Source organism: Chiloscyllium plagiosum, unplaced genomic scaffold, assembly GCF_037043375.1.
Source record: "Chiloscyllium plagiosum isolate Xiang-an unplaced genomic scaffold, Cpla_swu_hap1 HiC_scaffold_4, whole genome shotgun sequence".
NCBI lineage: Eukaryota > Metazoa > Chordata > Chondrichthyes > Orectolobiformes > Hemiscylliidae > Chiloscyllium > Chiloscyllium plagiosum.
Genome location: NW_028270142.1, coordinates 29,332,434 through 29,349,779, shown reverse-complemented (window position 1 = coordinate 29,349,779; position 17,346 = coordinate 29,332,434). Strand labels below are relative to the sequence as shown.

Sequence of the window (17,346 nt, the reverse complement as noted above, 5' to 3'; positions counted from 1 at the left end):
CTTTAATCTTCCATTATACCTGCCTCTGTCTCATTTCAGGTGCAAAGTAGCCCACAAGAGGGAAGCAAGTTTTAAGAAGAGTGTTATGTTGTCTGCCACTCAGCTCCTCACCACTTAACAGGAATGGATCCTGACTCTGACTGCCCTGAGCGGGTTTTGGATGGGTATCAGAGGCTGCCTATGATTTACTTGCAGGGAGCCCATGGCAAGCTTTCTGGTTTTGTGTCTGCATGAATGGCACAGCAAGACAGTAGTAATGTTAGCCTGGTATCTCAGGCGGGTGGGGGAGTCAATGCAAGCCAAGCCAGACATATGCCAGGTAGGTCAGTGTGAAGTAAGCACTACAACAGTGAGCCCGCAGATGCAGTTTGGTCCTGTACTGTGTATCCCTGAGCCTCCTCCTGCAACATTACAATGATTTTGCCAGTGGTGCATCCTTGAAATGGTGTAGCATTCTTTAAGTGGATTGGAGATGTACGATACACAAAGACTGGAACACGTTAGATATCAACATTAATGGATGTGGGGTGTGTGTGTGGCTGGTGCCCATGGAGCTTGCCCAAGATGTTGGTGCCCAGCATCCAACATGGGGTTATTAGAGAGCAAGTAGTGAGTGGAACCCACTAAGGACTTAGTCAGGTTCCCATTCAGGTATTCCCAAGGGCTAATTTGTCTGGTGAGTAGGGTAAGATTGCAATTCACGTTGACTTCAGCTGTTAGCAAAGCAATAGTCTGCTACCTGGTAAGGATCTCACCATGCTGCTTAAGAAAAACAAACATAATGTAGCAAAGTGATCTCTATTTATACCATTAAAATATTTTTTTAAATTCATTCACAGGATGAGAGCATCACTAACAAGGCATTTATTGCTCCCCCCCCCTCCCTCCTCCCACTAATTGCCCAGTGAGCAGTTAAGAATCAACTATATTGCTGTGGGTTTGGAGTCTCATGTAGACCAGAACAAGTAAGGATGGCACGATTGAACCAAATGGGATTTTCCTGACAATGGATTCATGGTCATCATCAGACTCTTAATTCCAGATTGTTATTGAATTCAAATTCCACCATCTGCTGTGGCAGGATTCAAACCCAGCTCCCCAGAACATACCTGGAGCTCTCAATTAACAATCCAGTGATAATACCACTAGGCTGTCATGATGTGTTATGCCCTCTTCATTTACTATGAATGGTGCAATTGATCAGTCTTCTTTGCAATTGTATCAAAGTCTAGTGTCACTCTTCTTCTCTCTCTGAAATATTGTCTAATCTTTTGAGTTCTTACACATATCACATGGATGATGTATACTAAATACCTGACAGCATTATGTGCTGGGAACAGTGGAAGTGGGCTCTCGCGAGAAGTCTGGAGGACCCCATTAAAAATCAAGCATGGCCTCTCCTGATGTTAGGAGCAACAAGCCACATTTTCCAACAAAGTTTATCATAGCGTCGTACAGCATAGAATAGGGCACCATGTCTATGCCGATCAAATATCACCAAACCACACCCGATCCCATTTACATGCACTTGGTCTGTAACCTACTATAACTTGGCATTTTAAATGTTCAAGCAGATGCTACTTAAATGTTCTGAGAGTACGTGCCTCCTTCATTCTCTCTGGCAGCAGGTTCCTTATTTCCAACACCTTTAGGTGAAAACTATTTTCCTCTCTGAACTTTCCTGCTCACCTTAAACTTAGACCCTCTGGTCATAGACATGCCTACCATAGGGAAATGGTTCGCTTCATCCATCCTCTCTATGCCTTTCATAATTTTGTACACCTTAGTCAGATCCCCCACTCAACCTCCTCTGCTCCAGAGAAAACGAACCCAGCCTATCCAGTCTCTCTTCATAACTGAAACTTTCAAACCCAAGCTACATGCTGATGAATCTCTTCTGCAACCTCTCCAATGTGATCGTGTCCATTGAGTAGTGTGGTGATCAAAGTTTGGGAGAAGATTTGTAGCTCGGGTGCTCATTGTTGTGGTTCTGGTCGCCGAGCTGGAAATATTTGTTGCAAACATTTCATCCCCTGTCTAGGTGACATCCTCAGTGCTTGGGAGCCTCCTGTGAAGCACTTCTGTGGTGTTTCCTCCGGCATTTATAGTGGCCTGTCCCTGCCGCTTCCGGTTGTCAGTTTCAGCTGTCCGCTTTAGTGGCCGCAATATTGGGTCCAGGTCGATGTGTTTGTTGATGGAGTTTGTGGATGAGTGCCATGCTTCTAGGAATTCCCTGGCTGTTCTTTGTTTGGCTTGCCCTGTAATGGTAGTGTTGTCCCAGTCGAATTCATGTTGCTTGTCGTCTGCGTGTGTGGCTACTAAGGATAGCTGGTCATGTCGTTTCGTGGCTAGTTGATATTCATGGATGGGGATCATGGATCCTGTTTGTCCTATATAGTGTTTTGTGCAGTCCTTGCATGGGATTTTGTACACTACATTAGTTTTGCTCATGCTGGGTATCGGGTCCTTCGTTCTGGTGAGTTGTTGTCTGAGGGTGGCTGTTGGTTTGTGTGCTGTTATAAGTCCTAGTGGTCGCAGTAGTCTGGCTGTCAGTTCTGAAATGCTCCTGATGTATGGTAGTGTGGCTCGTCCTTTGGGTTGTGGCATGTCCTCGTTCCGTTGTCTTTCTCTTAGGCATCTGTTGATGAAATTGCGCGAGTATCCGTTTTTGGCGAATACCTTGTACAGGTGTTCCTCTTCCTCTTTTTGCAGTTGTGGTGTGCTGCAGTGTGTTGTGGCCCTTTTGAATAGTGTCTTGATGCAACTTCGTTTGTGTGTGTTGGGGTGGTTGCTTTCATAGTTCAGGACTTGGTCTGTGTGTGTGGCTTTCCTGTATACCTTTGTGGTGAATTCTCCGTTCGGTGTTCTCTGTACCATCATGTCTAGGAATGGGAGTTGGTTATCCTTTTCTTCTTCTCTCGTGAATCGGATTCCTGTGAGTGTGGCGTTGATGATCCGGTGTGTTTTCTCTATTTCTGTGTTTTTAATGATTACAAAGGTGTCATCAACATATCTGACCCAGAGTTTGGGTTGAATTTGTGGTAAGACTGTTTGTTCCAACCTTTGCATTACTGCTTCTGCTATGAGTCCCGAGATTGGTGATCCCATGGGTGTTCCGTTGATTTGTTCGTATATCTGGTTGTTGAATGTGAAGTGTGTTGTGAGGCACAAGTCCAGTAGTTTCAGTATGCCGTCTTTGTTGATAGGTTCAACGTCCCGTTGTCTGTTCTGTATGTTCAGCAGGTTGGCTATTGTTTCTCTGGCTGGGGTTTTGTCAATAGAGGTGAACAGTACTGTTATGTCGAATGAGACCATAGTTTCTTCCTTGTCTATGTGTATATTTCTGATGATGTCCAAGAATTCCTGTGTTGATTGTATAGATTGTCTGGATCCGCTGATCAGGTGTTTCAGTTTCTGCTGTAGTTCTTTAGCCAGTTTGTGTGATGGTGTCCCTGGTAGTGATACTATGGGTCTGAGTGGGATGTCTGGTTTGTGCACTTTAGGTAGTCCATAGAATCTGGGGGTGTTGTTGCTTTCAGGTTTCATTCTTTGTAGGTCCGACCTGATTATCTGTCTGTTTTTTTGTAGATTCCTCAGTGTGTTATTTATCCTATTGGTGAGCTGTGGGGTGGGGTCAAACTCCCTCTTTTGGTAGGTGTTGGTATCTGCAAGTAGTTGTTGTGCTTTTTGGGTGTACTCTGCTTTATCCAGGATGACCGTCATTCTGCCTTTGTCTGCTGGTAGTATGATTATGTTCTTATCGTTTCTTAGTGATTTTAGTGCTTCCCTCTCCTTGGTGTTGAGGTTATGTGTTTGTCTTTTCCTTGTTATCAGGGGTACGATACTTTGTCTCACTGTTTGTTGTGTCTCTTCTGTCAGTCCATTGTTCCTGAGTGTGCATTCTAGTGCTGCTGGGAACTTTGCTGTCTTGGCGTCCCTGTGGTTGTAGTTGAGTCCCTTGGCCAGTATGGTTCTTTCCGTGTCTGTGAGCTGTCTGTGGGAGAGGTTTTTAACCCAGGTGTGTGTTGTGGTGTCCTCTTTGTTGTGTGTTAGTTTGGCCATTTTTTCTTTTAGTGCCGTTTTTTTGCAGTGTGTGGTCCTGTTCTGTCCTATGGTGACAGCCCGTTCTATGGTCTGGGTCCATTCCTGATTAGTGGTTTTTGAAATTAACGACTTTTGGCGCGCAATTTCTTGTCTGTATTTGTGAAGTCTGTTGTGCGCATCTGTAATCATTACCTGGATCATCCTGAATCCGTTCTGTCTGGCTGTGTCTCTGGCTTGTGGGTTGTTGACTGGCGGTCTGTATCTGACACATGGTGGAAGGATTCGATTCTTTCGGCATTCATGCAGGAACCGGAGTTGTTCGTATGTGGCGTTTAGGCGCTTAGCGCAGGATTCCCATTTCCTGGCTTGTCTTAGCGTCTCTCGCCCGTAGGTGTTCAAAGTTTGGGAGAAGATTTGTAGCTCCGGTGCTAGTGTGGTGACTAGAACAACACAGTATTCCTCCTGTGGCCTAACCAATCTGCCATTGCTCTGCCCAACTTATCAGCTGATCAATATTAGACTATAATTTGTGACTATCCTCCTCTTTATCAACAACAGTACCAATTTTCTTGTCTTCTGCAAACTTATTAATTGTATCTTTTACATTCTCATCCAAGTCATTAATATTGTTTTCGGTGTCAAGATGAGATTCCTGCTAGGGAGCAATGTGAAGCCTATTAATGCCAATTAATGTTTATTATTATCTTCACTAACACTCATTAATCTCTAGGTTTCTATTGGACCACAGAACAGATGGTAATTGGATGTCAAGAATTGCTGGCATGAAACCTGGCAACTTTAGCTCGCCACTTGTTCCTCTGCACTTCCACCTTGGACACCTAGCACCAACATCTCAGGGCACACTCCAAGTCAGAGACCATAGTTGGATAATAATGTGAGGTTACTCTCTAGGCCTTGAAGAGAAAAAAATCTCCATGAAAGTCAATGAAAAGAACCCTTTGCTAAAATATGATAATACAGGTGTCATCCCCGTATCTGCCGGTGATACATTGCAAGACCTACCGTGGAAGCCCGATACCGCAGAGAGTAGTGAACCCTGCCATTTAAATGGGAAACTTACCTCCCCAGCAGTCCCCTGGAATTATATGTTTTGTGTAATATTTTCGGGCCGTGGTAAACCGTGGACAATTGAAACCGCAGAAACCAAAACCGTGGATGTGGGGGTTCTACCATATGCAGTCCAATGTCTCTCAAATCTCAACGAATGCAGAGGCATCTTGTTGGCCTCCTCTACCTCAGTGGTCCTTTTTCTAACTCTACTTACTTTAGAGAGAGAATGTGCAACAAAGGCTCACCAAATTAATTCCCATATTGGAGGGATTTTACTATGAGGAACAATTAAATAACCTGGGTCTATCTTCTCTGGTGTTTAGAAGAATGAGAAGTGGTCCTATTCAAACAAGCAAAGTTCTTGCCAGACTCAACAGAGTAGGTGCAGAAAAGATGATTCTCCTGGCTGAGGAGGTCTAGAACAAGGGGATAGAGTCTGAAGATAAGAGACAAGCAATTTAGGACAAAAAGAGGTGAACAGATATTGCCTCACCCCTTGGAAGTTCAGGAAGAAGTGCAGGTTCATTGCTCCTTGAAACTGGAGTCACAGGTAGATAGGATAGTGAAGAAAGTGTTTGGTATGCTTGCATTTATTGATGAGTGCATTGAGCATAGGAGTTAGGAGGTTATGTTGTGGCTGGACAGGACATTGGTTCGGCCACGTTTGGAATATTGCGTGCAATTCTGGTTTCCCTCCTCTTGGAAGGATGTTGTTAAACTTGAAAGGGTCCAGACAAGGTTGACAAGCATGTTGCCAGGGTTTGTGGGTTTGAGCTACAGGGAGAGGCTGAATAGACTTGAGCTGTTTTCCCTGGAGCATTGGAGGCTGAGGGGTTGCTTCATAGAGGTTTTTAAAATCATGAGGGTAATGGATAGGATAAATAGACAAGGTCTTTTTCCTGGGGTGTGGGAGTCCAAAACGAGAGGGCATAGATTTAGGCAAAAGGGAGGACTGCAGATCCTGGAGATTAGAATCAAGTTTAGAGTGGTGCTGGAAATGCACAGCAGGTCAGGCAGCTTCTGAGGAACAGGAAAATCGACATTTCGGGCAGGAGCCCTTCATCAGGAATCCTGTTGAAGGGCTCCTGCCTGAAAATTCAATTTCGCTGTTCCGCGGATGCTGCCTGACCTGTTGTGCATTTCCGGCATAGATTTAGGGTGAGAGAGGAAAGATTTATAAGTGACCTAAGGGACAACCTTTTCACACAGAGGGTGGTGCATATATATGGAATAAGCTGCCAGAGGAAATGGTGGAGGCTGGTACAATTACAACATTTAAAAGGAATCTGGATGGGTATATGAATAGGAAGAGTTTAGAGGGATATGGGCTAAATGCTGGCAACAGGGACTAGATTTATATAGGATATCTGGTCAGCATAGATGAGTTGGACCGAAGGGTCTGTTTCTGTGCTATATATTTCTCTGATTCGAAGGGCTATCTGCTTGCTACATTCTGTCTAGAATCTGAAGGGACAATGATTCTTGATTGGATAGAGGTTATTGGGAAAAACAAATTGATTCTAGTGAGGTGCTTTTAATGAAGTGCAGATGCCGTTAAGGGAAGTTTGACCTGCTTTTTTGCAGCTGGGCAAAGGGTGGCAAAACCAAGGAACTTATTATTGACTTTCGGTGGGATGTTACTCATGCCCCCCTACACATTAACAGCACAGAGGTGGACTGAGTGGAGTGTGTCATCAACAACAAACTTTCTTGGACTCTTCATGTGGCTGCACTGGTTACAAAGGCCCAACAACGTCTCTTCTTCCTCAGGCAGCTGAGGAAATGTAGCATGATGGCGAATACCCTTGCCAACCTTTATAGGTGCGCCATCGAGATCATTACGTCTGGATGTATCACTACCTGGTATGGCAACTGTATTATTCAAGATCGAAGATGGTTACAGAGAGTGGTGATCTTGGCCTGGATAATCACAAAGGCCAACCTCCCATCTATAGAATCCACCTACCAGACCCGCTATCAAGTAAAGACCGTCAGCATTCTCAAAGATCCCTCCCACCCTGGCAATGTTTTTCTACAACCTCTACTATCGGGGAGAAGGTACAGAAGCCTGAACACACGCACCAGCCGGTTTCGAAACAGTTTCTACCCTACTATTGTTAGAATACTGAATGGACTCAAAGTCTTCACATTCGCCTGTAGCTGTGTTTTTGTTTTTACTGCTGTTTACCTATTATTTACTATCTATGCTACTTAACTATGTGATCTGTCTGTATTGTTCACAAAACAAAGCTTTTCACTGTGCCTCGGTACACGTGACAATCAATTCAATTCAATTTCAATTCAATTCAATAAATGCAAAATTTGATCCCACTGGCAAGAATCTGACTTTTATTTACCCTCGTCCAATTAAGTTCACCCACCTGACATTCTTATCACTTCCTGCAGGACCAAAAGTTTCAACCCACAAAAACAATTGACGTTGATTTTTCACAATGTTCCAGGCTCATCATCACGATTTCCATTTTCTTCATGAGCCCTCAGACCTGATGTGCTTTTAATGGGCTCACAAAATCCCAGCATCTGACAGAAATGGTGTGTGGGATGATATCCAATTTGTGCCTCCCATTTAAAATTAAAAATCTGACCCCAATGCAGCTAAATATGTTTTTACTTATTTTGCAGTGCCAACTTGTGGCCAGAGAAAAATGACTTGTGTTCAGAATTGCAGATCATAATTGGATTTCTTCCTTAAATAATATACGTGTCATTCACTTACCAAAACACACCTCCTGACACATACAAAAATTAGATTTTATTAAGTATTTTCTTTTTTTTGTGTGTGTGTGGCAACTGTTTCGTTAAAGTATAAATTCACAGTTATTTTAGAGGAATACTCCAAGTCTCTATAAACTTAGGAATTTCATAATAGCCTTGCTGTTACTTCTGGACACATATTGAATCTTTTCAATCATCCTCATTACATTGAGCAAACTGTTCAGCTTGTAAATGATGTGTTAATTCAAATGGCTACTCAATGTCAAACAGTGCCATCAAAGATTAATCTCACCAAATTACCATATGTAAGGCAGGAGGTTAAATTTTTTGGTGCACTCCTTTGGGCTGGAGTTCAGTACATCAACCACAACAAACTGCTGATTTCCAATGGTGAAACCTTCCTTTGCACATTCCTCTTGCTGTTAGCTTTCCATAGGAACTTAATTCCTGACAATACAGGTTGATTTACGGCACAATTTGTTTTGGTGAAACCAACCTGGTGTGAATGATAACAGACCAAAGTAGTTGTCTTCCTGCAGGAACCACTTGCTAAAAACCCCATTTTAGTTTTTTTTTGACTATTCTAATCCTTGGGTATTGCTCCACAGTCTGACCTTTAACAGTAATATTTGATCAAGGGCCCCTTACAATGTCATGGTCATAGGGAGATATGCAGAAAATGCTACAAAACCCAGCATTTCTAGCAGCATCTGTGGCTTGAGAAGCAAAATTAATGTTTCAGGGACTGTGACCTTTCATCGCAAGCACAGAGTGAGATTGGTGCCAAGTTATCTGACCATGAGCTGCATTAGGAACTGGATCAGTAATAGTGCCTAAATAGTTTTGTCTACAGTTTTAACAGCTGTGGGACAGAGGACACAGTCATCTGGCAAATGGGTTTGATCCAAAGCTGTGTCTCAGTTTTGTTGGAACTGTCTCCAACAATTTAGGTAGGTTTCCACTCCTTCCCTGCAAACTCTCTCCAAAAGCTGTTTTATTTACTATTTGTTGTGCATGTTTTTTTCAAGATTTTGGAAAGAATAATTACTTTTGCATGTCAGTATTCAGCGGGGGACAAATGTTGAACAGAGAATGTAATGGAAAAATAATATTGGCCTGTTGAAAAATTCTCAGGAGAAATGTTTAGATGTTTAACTGCCTGTTTAGAATATTATTGGCAGTCACAACTTTTAGTTTTTCAAGTTACTGAATAATCCAAGGTTTTTAAACATATAAAATTCTCTATGTTGCTGTGATTAGGATCAGCAGTGAGGAATAAGTATGGTTTATAGGAATTGTTGCCTTTGACTTACTAAACAGTGAAGCCAGGGATGCTGTCAAGAGTTTTACGTTGACTGATTGGTGCATTTATCTCTTAGTAAGGAGATAAGAGAGCGATGCTGTGAAACCTTAAGGGAAATTTCTTCCATAAGGCATGCTAAATAAGCTTTATTTTAAGAGTTAAAATGTTAAAGTGTATTCCCCCTACGTTCATGCATATGAAATGAATTATTCTGCATTGTCTGCACTAAAGCTTCATTGGTTGGTAGTCAACCAGCATAGGCCAACAACTGGGAATGATGCAACTGAGTCAGGACTCAGTTTATTGGAATCAAAGAATCTTGTTAACAGTCACATCTATATTGTTCATTGACAGGGTATGGCTGTGAAACAAAAAGACACCACAGTCTTTGGAACTTGCTTGGGTTCATATAACTGATGAAGTAAGCAAACATCTTCACTGTCCTCATTGGCAGCAATGCTTGCTGCTGCAGAGAACCATTAATCAATATGGATGATAAGGCTACATGTTGCTCACCAGTATTCTCTGATATGATTGAGCTTTTCCTTTACACACTGCACAAAACTGGAACTAGATTTCAGTCTCGCGCACCGTTGTTTTACAGTTCATTACAAGAGATTGGTCTAAAGCTGTTGGTAAGAATGGAATGAAGTGAACAAACAATAAGAACTATAGAATTTGGCTAAATTCTGGGTCTGGGAAACTTTTCATGAAGTTTCAGTGGATCCCATTTCTTAAAGAAAGATCTTTATTTATTGCCATAACTTTGACAATCTGCAGAGGCAAATGGAAATGGCCTACCTCTTCCACAAATATAAGTGCAATCTTTCAAGCAGTATGTATTTGATTGATCTTACTTAAAGACAAACTATTATGTCAGTTTGAAAAGCAGGATACTATGGATCCTGGGAATTCAAAATGAAAACAGAAAATGCTAGAAGAACTCATCAGATCAGACTGCATCTGAGAGAGACAAACATAGTTAACATTTCAGGTCAAGGGCCTTTCATCAGAACTGGGAAAAATTCAGAGATGAAAGAAGTTTTTGAGCATAGGGTGGGTAGGTGTGAAATATATGGTTAGAGGAAAGTCTGTGACAGGTTATAGAGTCATAGAGAAGTACATCATGGAAACAGACCCTTCGGTCAACTTGTCAACGCCGACCACACATCCTAACCTAACTTATTCCCATTTGCCAGCACCTAGCCCATATCCCTCTAAACCCTTCCTATTCATATCAGATACCTTTTAAATGTTTCAATTGTACTGGCCTCCACCGCTTCATCTGGCAGCTCATTCCATACACGCACCACCCTCTGCACAAAAAAGTTACCCCTTAGGTTCCTTTTATATCTTTCCCCTCTCACCTAAAACTATGCCCTCTAGTTCTGGACTTCCCCACCCCAGGGAAAAGACTCTATTTATTCTTCCATGCCCCTCATGATTTGATAAACCTCCAGCCACCGACGCTGCAGGGGAAAACAGCCCCAGCCTATTCAACCTCTCCCTGTAGCTCAAATCCTCCAACCCTGGCAACATCCTTGTAAATCTTTTCTGAACCCTTTCAAGTTTCACAACATCCTTCCAATAGGAAGGAGACCAGAATTGCATGCAATATTTGAAAAGTGGCCTAACCAATGTCCTGTACAGTTGCAACGTGACCTCCCAACTCCTATACTGAATGCTCTAACCAATGAAGGAAAGCATACCAAACAACTTATTCACTATCCTATGAACCTGCACTCCAAGGTCTCTTTGTTCAGCAACACTCCCCAGGACCTCACCATTAAGTGTATAAGTCCTGCTCTGATTTGCTTTAATGCAGCACCTTGCATTTATCTAAATTAAACTCCATCTGCCGCTCCTCAGCCAATCTGATCAAGATCCCGTTGTACTCTGAGGTAGCCTTCTTTGCGGGGTGAAAGTAAGGACTGCAGATGCTGGAGATTAGAGTCAAGAGCGTGGTGCTGAAAAAGTACTGCTGGTCAGACAGCATTCGATGAGCAGAAAAAGCCCTTCATCAGGAATGAGCTTGGGAGCTTCAGGGGTGGAGAGATAAATGGGAGGGGGGTGGACCTGGGATGAAGGTAGCTGAGAGTGCAATAGGGGATGGAGGTGGGAGTAATGGTGATAGGTCTGAGGAGAAGGAGGAGCGGATAGGTGGGAAGGAAAATGGACAGGTAGGACAGGTCATGAGGGTGGTGCTGAGCTGGAAGGTTGGAATTGGGATACGGTGGGGGAGGGGAAATTAGGAAACTGGTGAAATCCACATTGATGCCAATGTGGAAGGTGAGGCGTTCTTCCTCCAGGCATCTGCTGTTAAGGTAAGGGAGTGGTAATGGAGGAGGCCCAGGACCTGCATGTTCTTGAGAGCTGAGAGGGGGAGTTAAAGTGTTTGTCCTCAGGGCGGTGGGGTTGGTTGGTGCGGGTGTCCCAGAGATGTTCTTTGAAGCGCTCTGTGAGTAGGTGTCCTGAGTCCCCAATGTAGAGGAGACCACATTGGGAGCAACAGATACAGTAAATGACATGTTGGAAGTGCAGGTGAAACCTTGATGGATGTGGAAGGCTCTTTTGGGTACTTGGGTGGAGGTAGGGGGGGGGGGGGGGGGGGAGGTGTGGGTGCACACTTTGCAATTCCTGCGGTGGCAGGAGAAGGTTCCAGGAGGGGAGGGTGGGTTGTTAGAGTGCATAGATGTGACGTGGTAGTCACAGAGGGAATGTCTTTACAGAAAGCGGATAGGGATGGGGAGGGAAATATATCTTTGATGGTAGGGTCCATTTGTAGGTGGCAGAAATGGCAGAAGATGATGCGGTGTATATGGAGGTTGGTGGGGTGGAAGGTGAGGACCAGGAGGGTCTGTCCTTTTTGCGGTTGGATGAGTGGGGTTCGAGGACGGAGGTGCGGGAAGTGGATGAGATGCGGTGGAGGGCATCTTCAACCTATGGGTGGGGGGGGGGGGGGGAGTTGCGATCTTTAAAGAAGGAGTTTTACGGAAAGCAGATAAGGGTGGGGAGGGTAACCTTCGATATCCACTACAATTCTAATTTTGGTATCATCTGCAAACTTACTAACTATATCTCGTATGTTCACATCCAAATTATTTATATAAATGACAGAAAATAGTGGACCCAGCGCCAATCCTTGTGGCACTCCATTGGTCACAGGCCTCCAGTCTGAAAAACAACCCTCCAACACCACCCTCTGTCTTTTACGTTTGAGCCAGTTCTGTATCCAAATGACTAGTTATCCCTGTATTCCATGAGATCTAACCTTGCTAACCAGTCTCCCATGGGGAACCTTGTCGAACGCCTTACTGAAGTCCACATAGATCACATCCACTGCTCTGCCTTCGTCAATCTTCTTCGTTACTTCAAAAAACTCAATCAAGTTTGTGAGGCATGATTTCCGATGCACTAAGCCATGTTGACAATCTGGGGAAAAAAAGAGACTGAAAGAGGAATTAATCGCGCAGGGATCAAAGGGAACGTGGCTGAAAAGAAACAAAATAAATGTCTAGAACAAGAGTGCTGATGTTTGAAAGCAAAAATTAACGGGAAAAGAGAAAAACCAAAACATGCAAAGGAAAGAAATTAAAATAGGATTTCAATCATAAATTGATGAATTCCTTGCTGAGTCACAAAGTCTGTAAATCATCAAATTGAAAGATGAGATGCTGTTCTTCAAGTCATTGGACCAGTTCAACAAAGGAGGTGTGTTTGTTAGAGACATTACCATCTTTTCTTCAAGGATTTGTGAAGTGTGGGACAGGGCTGAGTTTTTTTTAATATCAGAAGCCCCGATAAAGCTCCAGACTAAACGTCATGTCCATCCTGCTGTCTGCTGCAATAAAGTCTAAATGGGGAGCATCTCCCCATGTTTGCAAAATCTATTTGGCTCTCTGAAACTATTAGGGAGTTGCAATATACAGGAGGTAATAAAAACAAGTTTTCTGTCCACCAGTTTAAAATAGATTGCTGCATTCATTGCTTCTGTCAGGTCCATGTGGGAACATATTCTGTAAGATTCAAAGGAACTTAATCTATCCCCACTATTTATATTTAAGCAGCTGCTGCAACCCTGCTACTATTTTATGATAAATGTGAATTGGCAATAAAAGCATAAACAGGTTTGAAGCATGTGTGAAATGTAGAAGGACAGCAGACCCCTCCCCCACCTCCCTCACAACCTGGCTTTCAGATGACCCTAAGACAGTGAATGAGCAATAATCAGCCATATAACTTTCACTTGTGATCCGTACTCTTTCTAAAGACAAAGACCAACAATCACCCCATCATGATTAATGGGCTCACACCTTACACAGGGAAAAGGCCAGCGATGATGGTTAAACAGTAACTGGCTAGGGAGAAAGAGGGTTCCAGATCCCATTGTCCCCACTGTCCCCCCAGGAACCTCATAAGGGGCTCACAAAATAAATTAATGAAATAATCATTTTGCTTTTTCTGCCTGGGTCTAGATTGTATTAACAGAGTGAATATCTCTTAAAGAACTAACATCTCCTTTCATTCCAAAGTAAATTTACATAAACCAAGAATGAAAATAGATATATATTAGGGTAGTTGCAAAACTATTTACCAAAAAACAATCATTTGAGTGTTCAAGAATCTAAGAGACTGTAAAACTCAGGTGATTTGACAATCATTCTTGTGATTATATAAGCTTCTGAAGATTTCAATTTCACACGTGGGCCATCTTGTCTTTCACTTGTTTGGGAATCTTGCACGTTCCACCATCTGCCATGGGGGGGTTTAAACCTGGGTCCCCAGAACATTACCCGCACAATCTAGTGATAACACAACGAGACCATCACCTTCAAAAATTCAAAGTCATAGGCCTTTATATTTGTATGTATATTGCATGGTTGGCGTACTGTCCAAGTCCGTGAGTTACATTCTGTTTTGCCTCAATTTTGGCGCTGTGACTTCAAAAGATCTAAGCTCACTGCACAAATTTGGTGCTTCTGTGGAAACCATATTTCCTGTATGCATGACTCAGAACTTTGTTCCTGTGCACAGATTAGGCTGTCCCACATCTGCATGTCATGCATGCACTGTCTTTATTGCCCCTTGTTTCACAAGACGTTATCCTGTATTTCTGAGAAATTGGGAAGGACATGGCTGGGCAGGGTTGTCTTTTCATGTCTCTTACTCTCCTCTACTGAAGTCAATGATTTACAGAGCTTTCTTCAGGCATTCACAGAAATTTAATACACACGTTTATGCTACCAAACATTCCCCCACGGTCAAGGAGTATAATCATCTCCTGATGCATTCAGTATCTCTCCAGGCTCATTGATGATGTTACCTAATATGGTGATGAAAAGTCTGGAAATGAACCTTCCAGCTGAGTGAGCAAACCTACATCCAGAACCTCGACCTGAGCTACAAATCTTCTCAGCACTCCGCCATTGCCTGAGCTGATAGCGTATATCAAATTCGATATACCCATGATCTACCACTGGAGTTTATTTACCTATTGATCCATTGAAGGTTACTTTTATTTTTTATCTTGACTCTTTATCTTGATTCTAATCACTTTAAACAAGATTGCAAAATAACAATTATAATTTTGGTCAGTGTATTGTTGCCCATGTTGTAGGATAAGAAAATTTACTTAATTGACATTAACATGTTCTTCTCCAAGTTTAGCTTTACAATGAATGAAGTGACAGAAAATGTTAGAAAATGTGTTAACTGTTAAAAAAAACTGTAATAAGAAATATCTAACAAAAATACAATGAAAGTTTGAACATAAAATAATTTTTAAATGTGCCAACAGCATCCAGTTATGTTTTCCACCACATATTGTGAATGCAAAAGAGGTCAAAGAAATTAGCATTTTCAAATTCATTCACTGCACGAGGGTGTTGCTGGCTAGGCCAGCATTTATTGTCCATCTTTAATAGCTAAGAGTCAACAACATTGCTGTGGGTCTGGAATCACATATAGGCCAGACCAGGTAAGGATGTCAGTTTCCTTCCCAAAAGGACATTAGGGAACTAGATGTTTTTTTTCTGCCAATCAGCAATGGATTCATGATTACATTAGATTCTAAATTCTATATTTTTAGTGAATTCAAATCCACCATCTGCCACAGTGGGATGTAGACGTGTGTCCCCAGAATTTTATCTGTGTCTCTGGATTAACAGATAAATAATATTACTAGGCCATCTCCCCCAAAATTCAAACAAATAAATACTTTATTTTTGGCACAGTGGGTATTATCTTGGTCTGAAATGTCAATGTTTATCCTGCACATTTCTTGTGTGAGTAGCTCTGCATGACATATTGAGCAGGCCATTAGAAGGGGAACTTGGACAATGCTCCAAAGAATGTCAGTCTGTCAGTTTTGACTCGCATTGAGATTCTGAAGACTACTACTAACAAACAGCTACCCTTAATATCACACAGCTCAATTTGCAGCACAATGGAGCCCCATCAGTGATGCTATGTAAAAGAATTAATATCCACTTTTGGTTGGGAGACCAATCATCAGGATCAGGACATTGCTATGGGGTTTTTTAGATTACATTACATTACAGTATGGAAACAGGCCCTTCGGCCCAACAAGTCCACACCGACCCGCCGAAGCGCAACCCACCCATACCCCTACATTTACCCCTATACCTAACACTACGGGCAATTTAGCATGGCCATTTCACCTGACCTGCACATCTTTGGACTGTGGGAGGAAACCGGAGCACCCGGAGGAAACCCACGCAGACATGGGAGAATGTGCAAACTCCACACAGTCAGTCGCCTGAGGTGGGAATTGAACCCGGGTCTCTGGTGCTGTGAGGCAGCAGTGCTAACCATTGTGCCACCGTGCCGCCCACAAATGTGTCCTAGGTTCAACCAGCTTCAGCTGTTTCATCAATGACTTTCCTTCCATCATTAAATTCAGAAATGGGGCTATTTGTTGATTTGTGATTCTTCAGTTGGTGAAGTAATCCATGTCCATATACAAATATGACCTCAAAAACATTCAGGCTTGGACTGATAAATGGTAAGCAGCATTTGTGCGACACAATTACCGGCCAATAACCATTCCCAACATGTGAGAATCCACCCATTACATTCAACAATATTACCATCACTGATTTCCCCCAACTCAACAATTTGGCAGTTATCACAACAGCATGACTGATGGAAGGCTACAGATTTTCAGGAGACATACTGCAGGTACACATATTCTCAAGCATCTCTTACACGGGAAGCCCAACCTTGGACTGCATGATGCAGAATGGGAGCCAATGTTCTTGGTCCAATGGCTGAAACCAACAGCAGGGTACTGGCAGAGTGACTGGTCATGATCTTTTGAGAGATTTTTAAAAATAAATTCTCAAAGCTTAAACATTCAAGATAGTAAGCCTTATGTGCAAGGATCGTTCCTGGAAAAAGTTGAAAGGAATGTTTTACGTTGCTTTTACTCAAAAGTTGTACTTGATATGTTTGACTTGAAGAGAACTTAACATCGATCAAAACAAAATCTTAAAGCTGAGTTTATCAAAACCTTTGCTTTAGTTTGCAAAATAGAAGTAAGCTAGAGTATTTTTTTATGCTTTAACTGCAATGTTTTATGGGTTGTTTTGTAACTGCTTGCAGATGATAGGACCAGCAACCCAGAAGTTGCTTCAGGATAGTTTATCCATTAAAGGCACTAAAGAAATGTAAGTTTTTTTTATGGGTTTACAATTCAATAAATTTGATCATCAGAAACCTGATCAAATGATAAAATTGTGACTCTGCTCTAAAAACCCAACTATTTCCCAGAAGTCCTTCAGGGCAGGAAAGATACAATGCCTGCTTAATGTAGTCTCCATCTAACTCATATCTCTCACAATGTGATTGATTCTTCATGAATCTAGAATGATGAAGCTTAAGCAATAAATCCTGCTGAATAACTGTTACCCACATTTCAAGGCCAAACTTTAAAACATGTAATTAACTTGTCTTTTGAAACTCCACCTGCCCTGTTTCATTGATCCTTGTACCCATTTCTTTGAGGGAAAACTATATAAATGTATGAAAGCCAATAAAGAGCAACTTACATACACCTTGGATAGCTGTGACTCACTTGGTAGTTCTCTCTTTCCTCTGAATCAAAAACCATGGATTCAAGACATACTTCAGAGACTTGAGAAAATAGTTGAGGAAGTGGTGGAGGCTGGTAC

General features: G+C 42.3%; 1 protein-coding gene and 1 long non-coding RNA gene across 2 annotated transcripts in view; one reads left to right on the top strand and one right to left on the bottom strand.

Moving 5' to 3' along the window:
- Nucleotides 1-17,346, bottom strand: part of deptor (DEP domain containing MTOR-interacting protein) — a 123,203-nt gene that overhangs the window by 8,697 nt on the left and 97,160 nt on the right. The gene's annotated exons all lie outside the window — the stretch shown is intronic.
- Nucleotides 8,749-17,346, top strand: part of LOC122549330 (uncharacterized) — a 39,505-nt gene continuing 30,907 nt past the window's right edge. Inside the window, exon 1 of the long non-coding RNA XR_015756920.1 lies at nucleotides 8,749-8,801. This is a non-coding gene — a long non-coding RNA (uncharacterized LOC122549330). The remainder of the gene's footprint in view (nucleotides 8,802-17,346) is intronic.